This window comes from Tenrec ecaudatus, chromosome X (genome assembly GCF_050624435.1).
Source record: "Tenrec ecaudatus isolate mTenEca1 chromosome X, mTenEca1.hap1, whole genome shotgun sequence".
Taxonomy (NCBI): Eukaryota; Metazoa; Chordata; class Mammalia; order Afrosoricida; family Tenrecidae; genus Tenrec; species Tenrec ecaudatus.
In genome coordinates, this window is record NC_134548.1 from 97416741 (window position 1) to 97430045 (window position 13305).

Consider the following 13305-nt stretch of genomic DNA (forward strand, 5'->3'; position numbering starts at 1 on the left):
TGCATTCTCAAGGTTTCACACTATTCATGGTTAAAAAAAGGACATAATTAGAGCCAATACTTATTGTATGCTTGTTGCATGTCCAATGGTGTATTAAGTGTTTTACTCTATTAGCTCACGTAATTCTTAGGGCCACTCTATTATTTTTAGGGACACTCTATTAGTATCATATAGATACTAATAATATCAATGTTTTACATAAAGGAATATTCAAGCTTTGAGTAGCTAGAATAGCTAAGAAGCTTGTGCAAGGTCATACAGGCAATGAATGTTAAAGTTGCCTTTGAGCCAGACAGTCTAAGAGCCCATGCTATTATGTGCATTTCCTATTCAATAATTGATTATTAATAAATATTTGCCTTTTAAAATTATTTGGTTATAATTGTCACAGAGTTACAACTCTGCTATTGCTTTAAAACTCAATGAAAATTGATCAATAATAAAAATATAAATGTCCACAATACAGTGTTCTGCTAAGGATAAATTCATATAGGAGGACAAAGAGAACCACTGGGTATTGTATATTGAAATGAAATCTGAAAACAGCAATATGAACACAGTAAATTTGCATTAATTGAAAATATACATGATAGAATCATATAGCAATAAAAATGTCCAAGTTTAAAATATTATGTATGAATGAGCCTGGCACAGTTTGAGTTGTATGCATTTTAATTTTATCCTGTTAGGCACAGATATGTATGACTAAAGAGTTGTGTAAATATGTCAAGTTTACAAAGGATGGTCTTTGGTGTATAAAAACATCCTATGCCTAACCATTTCAGCTATGCAAGCACCTACACCGTAATCCTATAATCCTGACAACATAGTCCATCACACGTGAAAGTTTGTAATTCAGCTACTTCATACCTAGTGCTCTGAGGATATAAGCATGTTCTTTGATGTGAACAAACTTTATTTTAGTTGGAATATTATGAGTCTGCATCCATAAGCAAAGCCAAATCAGGACAGGCCATCCATAAAGTCAGCAGCAATATGCACCAGTATACAGTATAAAAGCTTTAAAATCCTATCTTCATCTGGTCAGGTTCTGGTCAACTCTATTTGGGCTGCTGCCCTTTGCCTCACCAGGGTGTCCATCAGCTACCTTGTCTTTCGACAATTGACGCAAATTCTCAAGAACCCTACCCCCCTTGGTCTAGGTCATACCATAGGTTCATTTTCTGCACAACATTTTAAGCAGCAGATCAGCAAATTCGCTTTTGTCTTCTCCCCTAGTCCCTGTGAACCAGGTTCATGGGTGTCAGTGGCCAGACTCAATCCATCTCCCTATTGCTACATTTCTCCCACTTCCACTCAACAAATGGATCCAAGTGATCGCCTAGTAATAATTTCAGGCTGCCTGCAGGTCCCTTTAATGATAGATCCTAGATAGGAGTGTTGCTTCATGGCTCTAAATTTTTCCAATTTCAGGAGCAAATTATTAGTTTAAAATCCAAAAATGCCAAATGGCTCCTCCCTTCTACCCTCAGTCTGCCAACAGCTCTGGTGCCAAGTCTTTGAAAATGCAATTGTGCTGAGCACTCAAAGTCTTGAGTGGGGTTTACTTTTTCTAAGCCTTCTTTGCAGGCATTTCCTATGAATGCATTTAACAGATTCAAATTAATGTCTAAAGGCAGTAGGCTTATAAATGCTCTATTTATACTTCTTAATAATCATTTCTATCACATATTATATCAACAACAGGTAGAAAAAATCTATATAATCCTAGTATAGCCAGATTCTAAACACATTCTTTTTTTAAAAAACAGTTTATTGAGGGCTCATGCAACTCTTATCACAATCCATGCATACATCCATTGTGACGAGCATATTTGTGTATTCATGGCCCTCATCATTCTCAAAATATTTGCTCTCCACTTAACTCCTTGGTATCAGCCCTTCATTGTTCCCCTCCCTCCCCTCTTCCTGCTCCCTTATGAACCCTTGATAATTTATAAATTATTATTATTATGTCTTACCCGGACAGATGTCTCCCTCCATTTACCCACTTTTTCCAGGAAGGAGGCTAAATGTAGATCCTTATAATCAGTTCCCCCTTTCTAGTCCACCTTCCCTCCTCCCTCCAGTATCACCAATCTCTCTACTAGTCCTGAGGGGATCATCTGTCCTCGATTCCTTGTGTTTCCAGTTCCTATCTGTACCAGTGTGCATTCTATGGTCTATCATTATAATGGGGAGAAGGAAGCATTTAAGAATTAGAGGAAAGTTGTATGTTTCATTGTTGCTACACTGTACCATGGTCCCAAAGTCTATCCTTCACACTCCCTTGGGACCTCCCTGCTCTGCTCCCCCTGCTGCTCTGCCTCACACCCTTAGTGTTTTGTCTCTGTGTGGTGTGGTTAGACCAGGCCAATCCTGACACTGTCTCCAGTGTTGTCCTCCCTTGGGCCATGGGTCACCAAAGCATGTTGTCTCATAGTGGCACCAGCCATATGGTCCACTCTGTGGCTGTGCTGAGTGGGGATATCGTTCTACAGGCTTGGTGGGTAAGGATGTGCTCCTCTCTTTTCCTCTCCCTTCATTTGCTCCAGTGTTCTCTGAACAGACATATTCCTATCCCTGAGGTGCAGCTTCTGTACTATCTTCTAAAGTAAATTCTTCTTGGGGGAGGGATGGTTGTCCATGTCAGGATTAATGCCAGGGCCTAATGCCCCTGCACTGCCTCCATGCTCCATGCTGGCAAGCTGCATTCACATTCCAGAACACCAGATTTAAGTCTGCTCCCTCTTTCCCTGTGGAGATATATATAATACCTTCCCCTTGGATAGGTTAGTGCCCTGTTCCCCTAATACACATTTCTATTCCCCACCCCCTTTTTAGTTGGCTACCATATGTACATGTGGATTTGGTCTGTCTGGCCCCTGCCATTCAACCTGGACCTCACCCCAAGAATGTCTAGACATTCTTAAAAGAGTCTAATTCAATCCTTTCTTAACCAAACTACCTCATTCATATGCAATATAGCCTGAGGCCTATGGCTGCATCACATTATTGCATGGCCTTCTGTCGGCCATTTTGACTAAGTAGCATGACCTCAGAGAAGGTGCAGGGGCCTTTTTGTCCCCTAGGCTCAAATTTTACATTTGTCACATTCACCTTCACCATTTCAGTTAGGAATAACCAAAGACAAATTCTAGGAATCATTTCCTCACTTATCACGTTCTTTCCAGAGAACAATCCAGTCAAGTGCATGGCCACATCTGACCTCTTGCTAGCCAAGGAACAAAAACTACAAGGTAGCAGAGGGCGGACAAGCCTACAGTCTCTAACGGCATTATTTGTTTTTCTAGTATCTCACTCCTCAGATACCAAAATGTGTTACGCAGGGTTGCCTAGAGAAAAAAAATGCCAACAGACCCATATATGTATTAGAAAGAGCTTTATCTCAAGAAGCATAACATAGTATAAACAAGTATTCTATAAGCAGAAAGCATCTGCTTGGAGGACTGAGGGAGCTTCATGGAGGAGGGAGGTGCAGTTAGGGCTGCGGTTGGGATTGCAGGTACCACTGCTTAGGCTGTGCAGTTCCCAGCCTGGAGGTGCTTGCTGCCATTGCTGCCTCACTTGGTGAGTACAGCCGGCTCTGGAGCAGAGCCTCCTGGGGCCAGTGGCACCATGAATCAGTGTGTTGTCACTTCCTTCAAAACTGTGCTGCTCTTTCGCAACCTCATCTTTTATAGTGCAGAGGACATTCTGTGCTATGTGGGAGCCTATGTCTTTATCACTTATTAAGATTATGACCACACCTCTGGAAACATGCACATTCTCATTTTTGCTGTGGTAATCATCACTGTGGGAGCCCTGCTTTCCATCATTGGCTTAAATGGCTGCTGCACCTTGATCCCTGACAGCCACTGTGAACTTGCCCCGTTTGTCATCATCCTACCCTTGGATTTTATCGCAGAAGCCGGCATAGTGGTGCTGGGATATCTTTACAGAGCAAAGGTGAAGAATGAAGTCAACCGTGGTATTCAGAAATTCTATAAGGCCTACAAGGAAACCAATCCTGACACTGCTAGCCAGGCTATTGATTATGTACCGAGACAGCTTCACTGTTGTGGAATTCACAACTACTCAAACTGGGAAAACAGACTGGTTCAAAGAAACCAAAAACCAGAGCATCCATCTCAGTTGCTATAGGGAGCAGACTCCCAGTTGTAACAGCCGTCTGGGCCACCCCTCTGACCTCTATTCCTTAGGGGTGTGAGGCTGTAGTTGTGAAGAAACCGCAAGAAATCATGATGAATATGATCTGGGCCATGCTGTCCTTCGAAACTCTTCAGCAGCTAGGCATGCCACGCACCTGCATTGTGTTGTGCAGAAGTAGAGATCCTGCGTATGAGCTCCTCGTCACCAGCACAAAGTATGCTTAGCAGCCCAGTTTGGCCCATTCTGACCTGAAGGTGAATTGAAGGGGCTGCCGCTGCTGCTGTTGGCCTCCTGAGCTCTTTGAGTTAAAGTAGAAGAGCACTGGTGCTGGACAGAGAAGCTGGGATCTTCAATTATCTCCTGTCCTCCCCTTCTGACTTCCCTTTCCCTGCTTTTAGTTCTTTCTTCGCTTCCCTCCATAAGTTTGAGCATGGTAATAAATGGTCTAGTTTCAGAATTAGAATGGGAGTTGTGTGGTGTGATAGAATTGAAGGTATCCATGGCCTACTTTTGCTACCTTTGAGCATTAGTGGGACTGATCCTTTGAGCATTAGTGGGACTGATTTCAGAAATGCCTTGCCTCCTCACCCTTTCCCCCCACCCCTTCAGTTTTCACAATGTGAAACTCTTAGACAAAGGTTTGGGAGGGAGTGGGGAAGGAGCCAGTTGTGTGGTTAAAGAGATGACTAGATGGGGCCCGCCATCTGTGGTTGTCCTTTTAAAAACTATGTATTGTAGTCCTCTATATCAATTATGCAAAACAGCTAAAATAGACTTTAGAATCATATGGTACATCTCTTGATTCATTTTCAAAATCAGAGATTTATCCTTTGAACCTAGTGATTTTTAATCTAAGCTGACTGTATGGGAGGGAGTATAATATATGCCCTACTGTTTTAAAGCAATTTGTGTGTATGAGAGAGAGGGAATATGAGCCCATTTATCATAAATCTAAAAGTCATTTAGAAATAATTTACCTATGTAGACTCACAAAGTAATATGTACAAGTAGTTCTCAGTTGTAAATATAAAAATTTAATTCACAGAATTAAGTTGTTTTGTAGCTAGTATATTTGTGTGTTTTTTTCTACTCAGAAAGATTATTTGTATTCTGTGTTTATTTTCATAATGGCTTTATTGCTTTGAAGTTCATTTTGTAAATGTCTACATGATTTCATAGGCAACATTCACAGAAAGATTTTGATATTTAACAAGAATGAGACATGTTGGGATGATCTGTAATTTAAAGTGATATTGGAGACAATTGCATGAGAATTTAGCAGCAAACAACGGTGTCTTTATGCAAAATTCCAACAATTAAAAATGAAACATTGTTTTAACTGATATAATATTTCCAGAAAGCAGATGTGTTTGTGACATTGCTCTTGTTAATGTTGTAGCATAAGAATGTTTTAGGGAAAAAGTATGGTTTTGAATCACCAAAACCTTATGCTTGAACAAAGTGCAAGCTACTCTCATTCAATCATGGCTCCTGGTAAACTGGGGATGTGGCATCTTACCTATAGTACTGTTCTTGTACATCATCTTAGAAATATTTTGTTATTGTTTAGTTTTTAATATTGCATCGGCTTTTTATATTTTCACTGTGAATGATGTGAGGTTTGCATTCTTTTTTTGCATTGAACGAATTAAAAAGCTTACAAAATCTTCCAATGGCTTGCCCCTTTTCCTTACTCTTCCCCACTTTTTTTCCCATGAGCTTCTTGTAGAATATGATCTACTCCTTCAACCTTTTAAGCCCTGTTTTCCCTGTAGCTTATTATTTCCCCTCTCTTCTCTCCCCACCCCCAACAGCTGGCAACAATAAAAATTTGTTTCTTTTGTTTTGTAAACCTTTATAAAAGTGATCTTATACAGTATTTGTCCTTTGTTATTGGTTGACTTCACTTTAAATATGTCCTGCAAATTCATGTCATGAGGGGTTTCACAGTTTCATCATCATTCTTTAAGGGTGCATAGAATTCCATTGTGTGTAGAAAACAAAATTATATATGTATTAAATGGACATTTAGGTTATTTCCATCTTCTTGTTATGTTAAATATTCTGCAGTGAAATGACTGTGCACATATGTGCTCATGCAGGTTCCAACAGTCTTATCCCATGATTTTGAGTTTTGTTCCATACTTTTTCCACTCCCACTCTATCCAGAACCTTCTAATCTCATCTCTTTTAGAGCAGTTCGTGGTGGTCGCAGGGCACCATCTACTTGTTTTGGTCTCACTGTCATGGAGGCTGAGGATCAGATGATCCATTAGTCCACTGAATTATTTTTTTCTTTCTATCTTTGATTTTCTTCACAGTTTGTTATTTCAGAAAGAAGTGACCTATAGTTAGTTATTAGAGAACCACTTATAAACTTTTAAGACCCCAGTCACTGCTCAGAAAATTAAAGTGAAGGCCATTTTCTTTGTGGAGTATTTTGTACAATTAATCTTTATGTCACTCAAGACTATGTCTCTGAGCTCCCAGATGCAGGGTCACTCTAGCTGATGGATTTTTTTTATGCCTATAACGTTTTCATCACTTTACCCCATGTACACTGTGTTATATTCATGGATATAATTGTAGCATTTGGAAATACATTTGTGGAACTATTATCTTTTAAATCTGTATGAATGCATGAGTGTAAACCCATACTCCTCCGAATTATTTAGCTTTTGCTTCTAGGAATCACCTCATAGATTACTTTCATTGTTGTTTTTACAGGATTGTGTATATAATGGGATTTACCTCTGTTGACTTTAACTCTTGAAATCCTCCCAGTCTGTTTCTCTGCTTTTATCATTTCTATTGACCTTCTCTTATTGAATATTACCTTCCCTTTCACTGAAATTAATATATAATCTACCCTTGTTTCTCCTAAAGTGAAGAAACTACTAATAGATACAACATCATGGATTAATTTCAAGATAATTGTAATAAGTGAAAGAAGATTGACAGATGTTAAACTGAATGGTACAATGTACATAATAGTGTAATATAAATTAATATATAGTGACAGAGAGCAGTCCCTCTGAGTACCTGTAGTGGAAGAGGTGGTTGGGAGCCTTACAATGAGAAAGAAAGAAGCCTTTGCAGGTGGAGTAAGTATATATTGATTATCATTGATGATGCATATATTAATATGATGGTTCATGGATGTCTATGTATGTCAAAACAACCCAATTTTACACTGTATCTAGATGCAGCTTATGATATGCCAATAGTATCTCAATAAAGAAACAAAGTAGGAAGAAAATGTTTGGATAATGATGATGACAACAAAGGTACACATGTGCTTCAAAAATTGGATGGTTGGTTAGATTGTGATAAGAGTTATATGAGCCTCCAATAAAATTATTTATAGAATATAAGAAACAAAGCAAATAACACCTTACGCATTTTTATACATATTAACAAAGATTAAACACTCTTAAGTTACACATTTAACCCTTATAAGTCCTCTGAAGCAGGCAATATTATTCCCTATTCTACACATAACAAAACGAAGACAAAATGACATGACAGGAAGATTTTGCCTAGAGTCATTTAAGTAGTAAATGGTAGAGTCCAGATTGGAACACAGTGGAACTTCCAAACTTGTACTTTTCACCAGGATCAATATGATTAAACATTACACACTAAGTCCAACAATCTATAATAATGTAATTAAATAATAGAAGAGTGTACTTGGTACTTTTATTCAGTCAAGAAATATTTTCCATTGGTAATATATGAGGATAGAATACAATATGACAAAACCCCTGTTTCCCTGGGGCTTTAATTCTGAAATATGGGTTGTAGACTCTAGTACACTAGTAAATCTCAGCTCATTCTTTTACAAGTAGTATGACTAAGTGAGTTAAAATTCTAAGCCACATTTTTCTTACTATAATACGGGAATGATAATTCCTGACATTATATAATCACTATTAGAATTAATGTGATGATACTTAAAAAGTATTAGTAAACATGCCTTGCTCCTAATAAAGAGGATGTAACAATAGTGGTCATGGTTATGAGTGTGATAGTAATATTGTTTTTATTTTCATAATTATTATCACCATAATTATCCTTATCATCAATAAATGTAAGAAATGTTACACTCAGTGTAGGAAGGAGGTACAGCATTCAACATTTTTGTTGAACAAAACCATTTTACTAACATTGGACCAGCACTGAAATCTGAATCAGGTGATTTAAAAGGCTATGTAAATTTTATGCTAGTTTCAATTTTAGACAAACTAGAATATGGGGATAGAAATCCCAGTGTTCTTTGAAATAATGTTTTATATTTTCAAAACAAAATGCATGTTAAGCTCTGTCCTGTATTTATTTCTCACTACATTCAAGGTCACATATTGTGATCCTTTTCAGGGACGTCAATAGTGGTAGCCAGGCACCAAATAGTTCTTCTGATACCAGGCTAGTAGAGGTTGAGGTTCACATGATCCATTGGCCCTTTGGATTGTTTTCAAGTGCCTTCCAATTTTGCCCTTTGGTTATTTCAGGATAGACAGAGGCCAATAATTGCACCTTAGAGGGCTTCTTGCAAGCTTTTTTTCTATTTTAATTTTTATTAATGAATGTTTATTGTGGATTAGGTGAGGAGAATTACATTACAGACTATCAACTACATTAAACAGTTCAAACCACTCATGAACACTCACCCACATATTTGTTCTCACCCATTCTCCCTTGATTTCTTTTATCTCTTATGGGCCTTCCTTCTCCTTTAAACTCAAATCTAGGTCTCTCAGCCCTCTAGGGTGTTGTTTCACCTTCTCAAACTACCCCCTCTCTTCAGAGCTTCCAAAGTTGGCTACCTTTGATTTTCAAGCCTTTGTCATGTGTTTGTTTTTCCCTCATAGAAGTGGTCTCATGCAACATTTGTTCTTTTGTCAGTGACTAACTTCACTCAGCATAATGTTCTCCAGGTGCATCCATGCCATGAGGTGCTTCATAGTTTCATCATTGTTTTTTAGCTATGCATATTATTCTCTTGTGTGTATGTCCCAACATTTATTTATTTATTCTCTGCTGAAGGAATTTTGGGATGCTTCTTGCTGTTGTGAACCTGCAATTTTCTTTAGATTTTAAAGATTAGTCCTTTGTCCACTTTGTCATTGTTAAATATTTTTCCCATTCTGTGGATTCTCTGTTTACACCTTTGATACACATAAGTGCTTGATTTTTCATAGGTCCCGGTCACTTACTTTGTCTTCTACTGTGTAGACAAACTGTACAGACACTTTTTTAGTTAAGTTTGATAATATGTCTATGCCTTTCAATAGGACCCGTAAGTTTTACCCTGTTTTCTCATTGAGTGTCTTTTAGTCCTGGGATTTATATTTAAGTCTTTGATCCACCTTGAGTTCATTTTTGTACATGGGGTGAGATGTGGGTCCTGTTTCACTCTTTTGCAGATGGAGATTCAATATTATTCGCACCCTTTGTTGAAGAGATTGCCCTTTCCCATGTTTTGTGGGCCATTCTTAAGGACCAGTTGTCTGTAGGTGGATTAATGTATTTACGGGTGTTCTGTTTTGTTCCATTGGTCTGTGTAAATATCCTTGTCCCAATACCAGGCTTTAAAAAAGTGTTATTGCCATATACTTTACATCTCATACAATTTAATAATTCAATCATATTAAGAAGAGTGATGCAATCATCACCACTCTCTCAGAATATTTTCTTTTCATGCTTATTTTTGTATCCCCCGTCCTTTTCTGCCATGCCTCTGGTAACTATTTATCTGATTCCTGTCTCTATAGTTTTACCTATCCTGGATTTCATATGCAGAAAAGCATATAAAACACAAACAGGAACAACAACAACAAAAAGTCCAACAACGACTCTCAAACATCGAAAAACCTCACTAAAAATATAAATTTTAAAAACTAAGACAACGTTAAAATTGGTCAAAAGTTAGATCAAGTGATAAGACAGTGCATTTCAACCTAACTACATCTGTCATTATTGACTTTGCGATGCTCTCTGTCTGATAGTAAGGTTATCCACATTCCTGGACAGGGTTCAGAGGGAATTCACCCGAGGCGTAATTCATTTCGGGACCCTGCAAATGAATTTTGGGCTTACACGGTCATCCATAGCCTTCTGCAAACTTAGTGTTCACGGTTTAAGCTCTGATGCCATTCCTCCTTTGGATTTATTATTTGCAGTCCTTGGATCATATAAGTTGTTATGATTCTTCCATATGGACTTACTTGATGCCTCACTTAGATGGCTGCTTATTTTAAGACAAAATTTTAACACCTGAGATGCTATTCTTTATTGGACTTCCTTACCACACTTTTCAATAGTACCCACATCTTCAGTGAATATGCAGCATGACCATGTCATAATAACCCATTATATTTAGATTGGGAGTATAATTAGGTACAAATCCAAAATCCATTCCTGTATCTGTGGTTTATATATGTTTTGGTTCAATTTATATACTTCGTTATCATGATAAGAAATAGAATATTATAAACTACCCCCCTGGAGACATAAAGTAATTCTATTAGTGTCATTTATTTAGCCAATGACATAGAATATGAAGAGGAGCCCTGTGGTGTAGTGGTTACATGTTGAACTGTGACCTGCAAGGTCAGCAGTTTGAATCCACAAGCTGCTCTGCAGAAGAAAGACTAGGCTTTCTACTCTGGAAAAGAGTTACAATCTAGGAAACTCACTGGGGTAGTTCTATGCCATCCCAGGGGTGGGATTCAACTGGTGCATAATGAATCACCAGAATCAATACTTAATTTTTATTGAGTTCAATGAACTGCTTGTTAAAATAGCACTTGTAATGAGGGTTCCCTCTAAAGTGGGTGGCCAGGAAGCTATCTGTGGCAGTTACAGCATCCTCTGTCAACTTGAGTGAAGGGGTGGAGTCTAGCCTGCCAATCAGGTAATAAATAGTCAAAGAGGCCTCGGTGTGGGCACAGCCGTCTTGTGAGGATTCTGGGAACTCCTGCCTTCCTCTCTGGTGGCAGGATACACACTCTCCCTGAGAGACATTGCTGTTGATAAGCCACGTGGAGCTATGCTGATGGAGCCAGTGCTGTCGAGATAGAGGAGCAACATGGAGACCTACGCCAGTGCTGAGATGTTTCCACAACCACTGGATCCCCAAGAGTTTCCACCCACTGACCTTTAATATTTCTGCATTTGGCATCATTGCATGTGTTGCATGAGTCTGAGTAGGCATTTATAGATTGGTATCAGATATATGGGCTAATATCAGACTTATTGACTTGATCTGGACTGGGATGGGATATTCTTTTAATATTCAATTGATCTTGTATATAAACCTCTTGCTTTTACACATATGCATGTCTATGAATTTGTTTCTTTGGTCAACCTGAACTAATAAACCATTCAACATAGAAATCAGAAATTTACTATGTTTTAACATTCATCTGCCCAACAGCATATTCTAATTGCCATAGCCATGTTCATTCCATCCATATGTATAAAAGTAGATGAAACTATGCTTTTAATATTTATTTATTCATTTCATAAAACTCAATATACTTTAGATGAAATACTACTTTTTATTCCCTTGATTTTTTACTTCAATAGACAAACATATAATATAAAGATAAAAAGTACAAAACATCCAGAGACTGACACACTGTCATTTGTTTCAGCTTTATGTTATGCTCTAAATTCCCATGAAATATTATGAGTAAATTATACAATTTCTGAAAATGTTCAAAGAGTTAAAAAATATTGCCTGAACAACTGCTGTAAGTTCAGCAGAAAGGTAAGGGGGTTTTCAAAGATGAACATAGTATGTTCAGAGAAGAGAAGTAGCCATATTATTTCTAATCTATCAAACACAATGAATATTGTATAAATGGCCTACATCTAAAGAAAGGGATCCTTTTCCTACAGTGAAAAGATGGTTTAGCATAAAAAGCACAGATTATGAAGCCTGGAAAAAAATCAAAGAAAATTTCAAGTGAAGAAGCCAATCAAGAAGCAATATGAAAAGACTATAAACAATAGTTTCATTTTTTGATCAGGTATTATTTAATATTTTCCATTAATATTGAAAATGTTTCTTATAACAATTTAGCTTGGATAAATCTTTTATTTTTCTTATTTAAGTATTAACTGTATGAAATAAGATATCTTTTGGGATATCATTTTTAAAAATATTTAAAACATTCATTAAGGGTGTTGACCAACCCAGGGACAGGGGAACAATGAATGATCCAAAATTAGTGGCAGGGAGGGTGTTAGCGGCCTGATAGGGATTCATCAAGGGCAATGTAAATAAGAGGAATTACTGAAACCCAAATCAAGGCAGAGCATGATAGTGGGACAAGAAGAAAGTAAAAGGAAATAGAGGAAAAAACTAGGAGGCAAAGGGTATTTATAGAGGTCTAAGTACAGGCATGCATGTATGTAAATATATGGGATGGTGGGGAAATAGATCTATGTGCATATATTTATAGGTTTTGTATTAAGGCAGCAGATGGACATTGGGTCTCCACTCAAGTACTTCCGTAATGCATGAACACTTTGTTCTATTAAATTGGCATTCCATGATGCACACCTTCCTGACAGGATCACTGAAGATAAATGTGTGCATAAGCAAATGTGGTGAAGAAAGCTGATGGTGCCTGGCTATCCAAAGATATAGCATCTGGGGTCTTAAAGGCTTGCAGGTAAACAAGCAACCATCTAGCTCAGAAGCAACAAAGCCCACATGGAATTAGCACACCAGCCTCTGTGAACATGAGGTGTCAAAGGGATCAGGTATCAGGCATCAAAGAACAAAAAAACGTGTCATTGTAAATGAAGGGGAGTGCAGAGTGGAGACGCAAAACCCATGTGTTGGGAATGGGACACCACCTTACAGAAGGGTTACAGGGAGGAGATGAGTTACTCAGGGTGCAGGTTTGCAACGATGAAACATGCAACTTTCCTGTAATTATTAAATGCTTCCTCCCCCCCCCCCATAATCATGATACCAATTCTACCTGACAAATCTGGCTAGACCAGAGGTTGTACATTGGTACAGATAGGAACCAGAAACAGGAAATCCAGGACAGATGATCCCTTCAGCACCAGTGGTGAGAATCAATCGTGATGCTGGAGGGTTGGGGGAAGGTG

General features: G+C 38.0%; 1 protein-coding gene and 1 pseudogene across 2 annotated transcripts in view; both read left to right on the forward strand.

Moving 5' to 3' along the window:
- PCDH11X (protocadherin 11 X-linked) overlaps positions 1–13305 on the forward strand; it is a 955366-nt gene that overhangs the window by 506827 nt on the left and 435234 nt on the right. The gene's annotated exons all lie outside the window — the stretch shown is intronic.
- LOC142434627 (tetraspanin-3 pseudogene) lies at positions 3640–4397 on the forward strand (annotated as a pseudogene).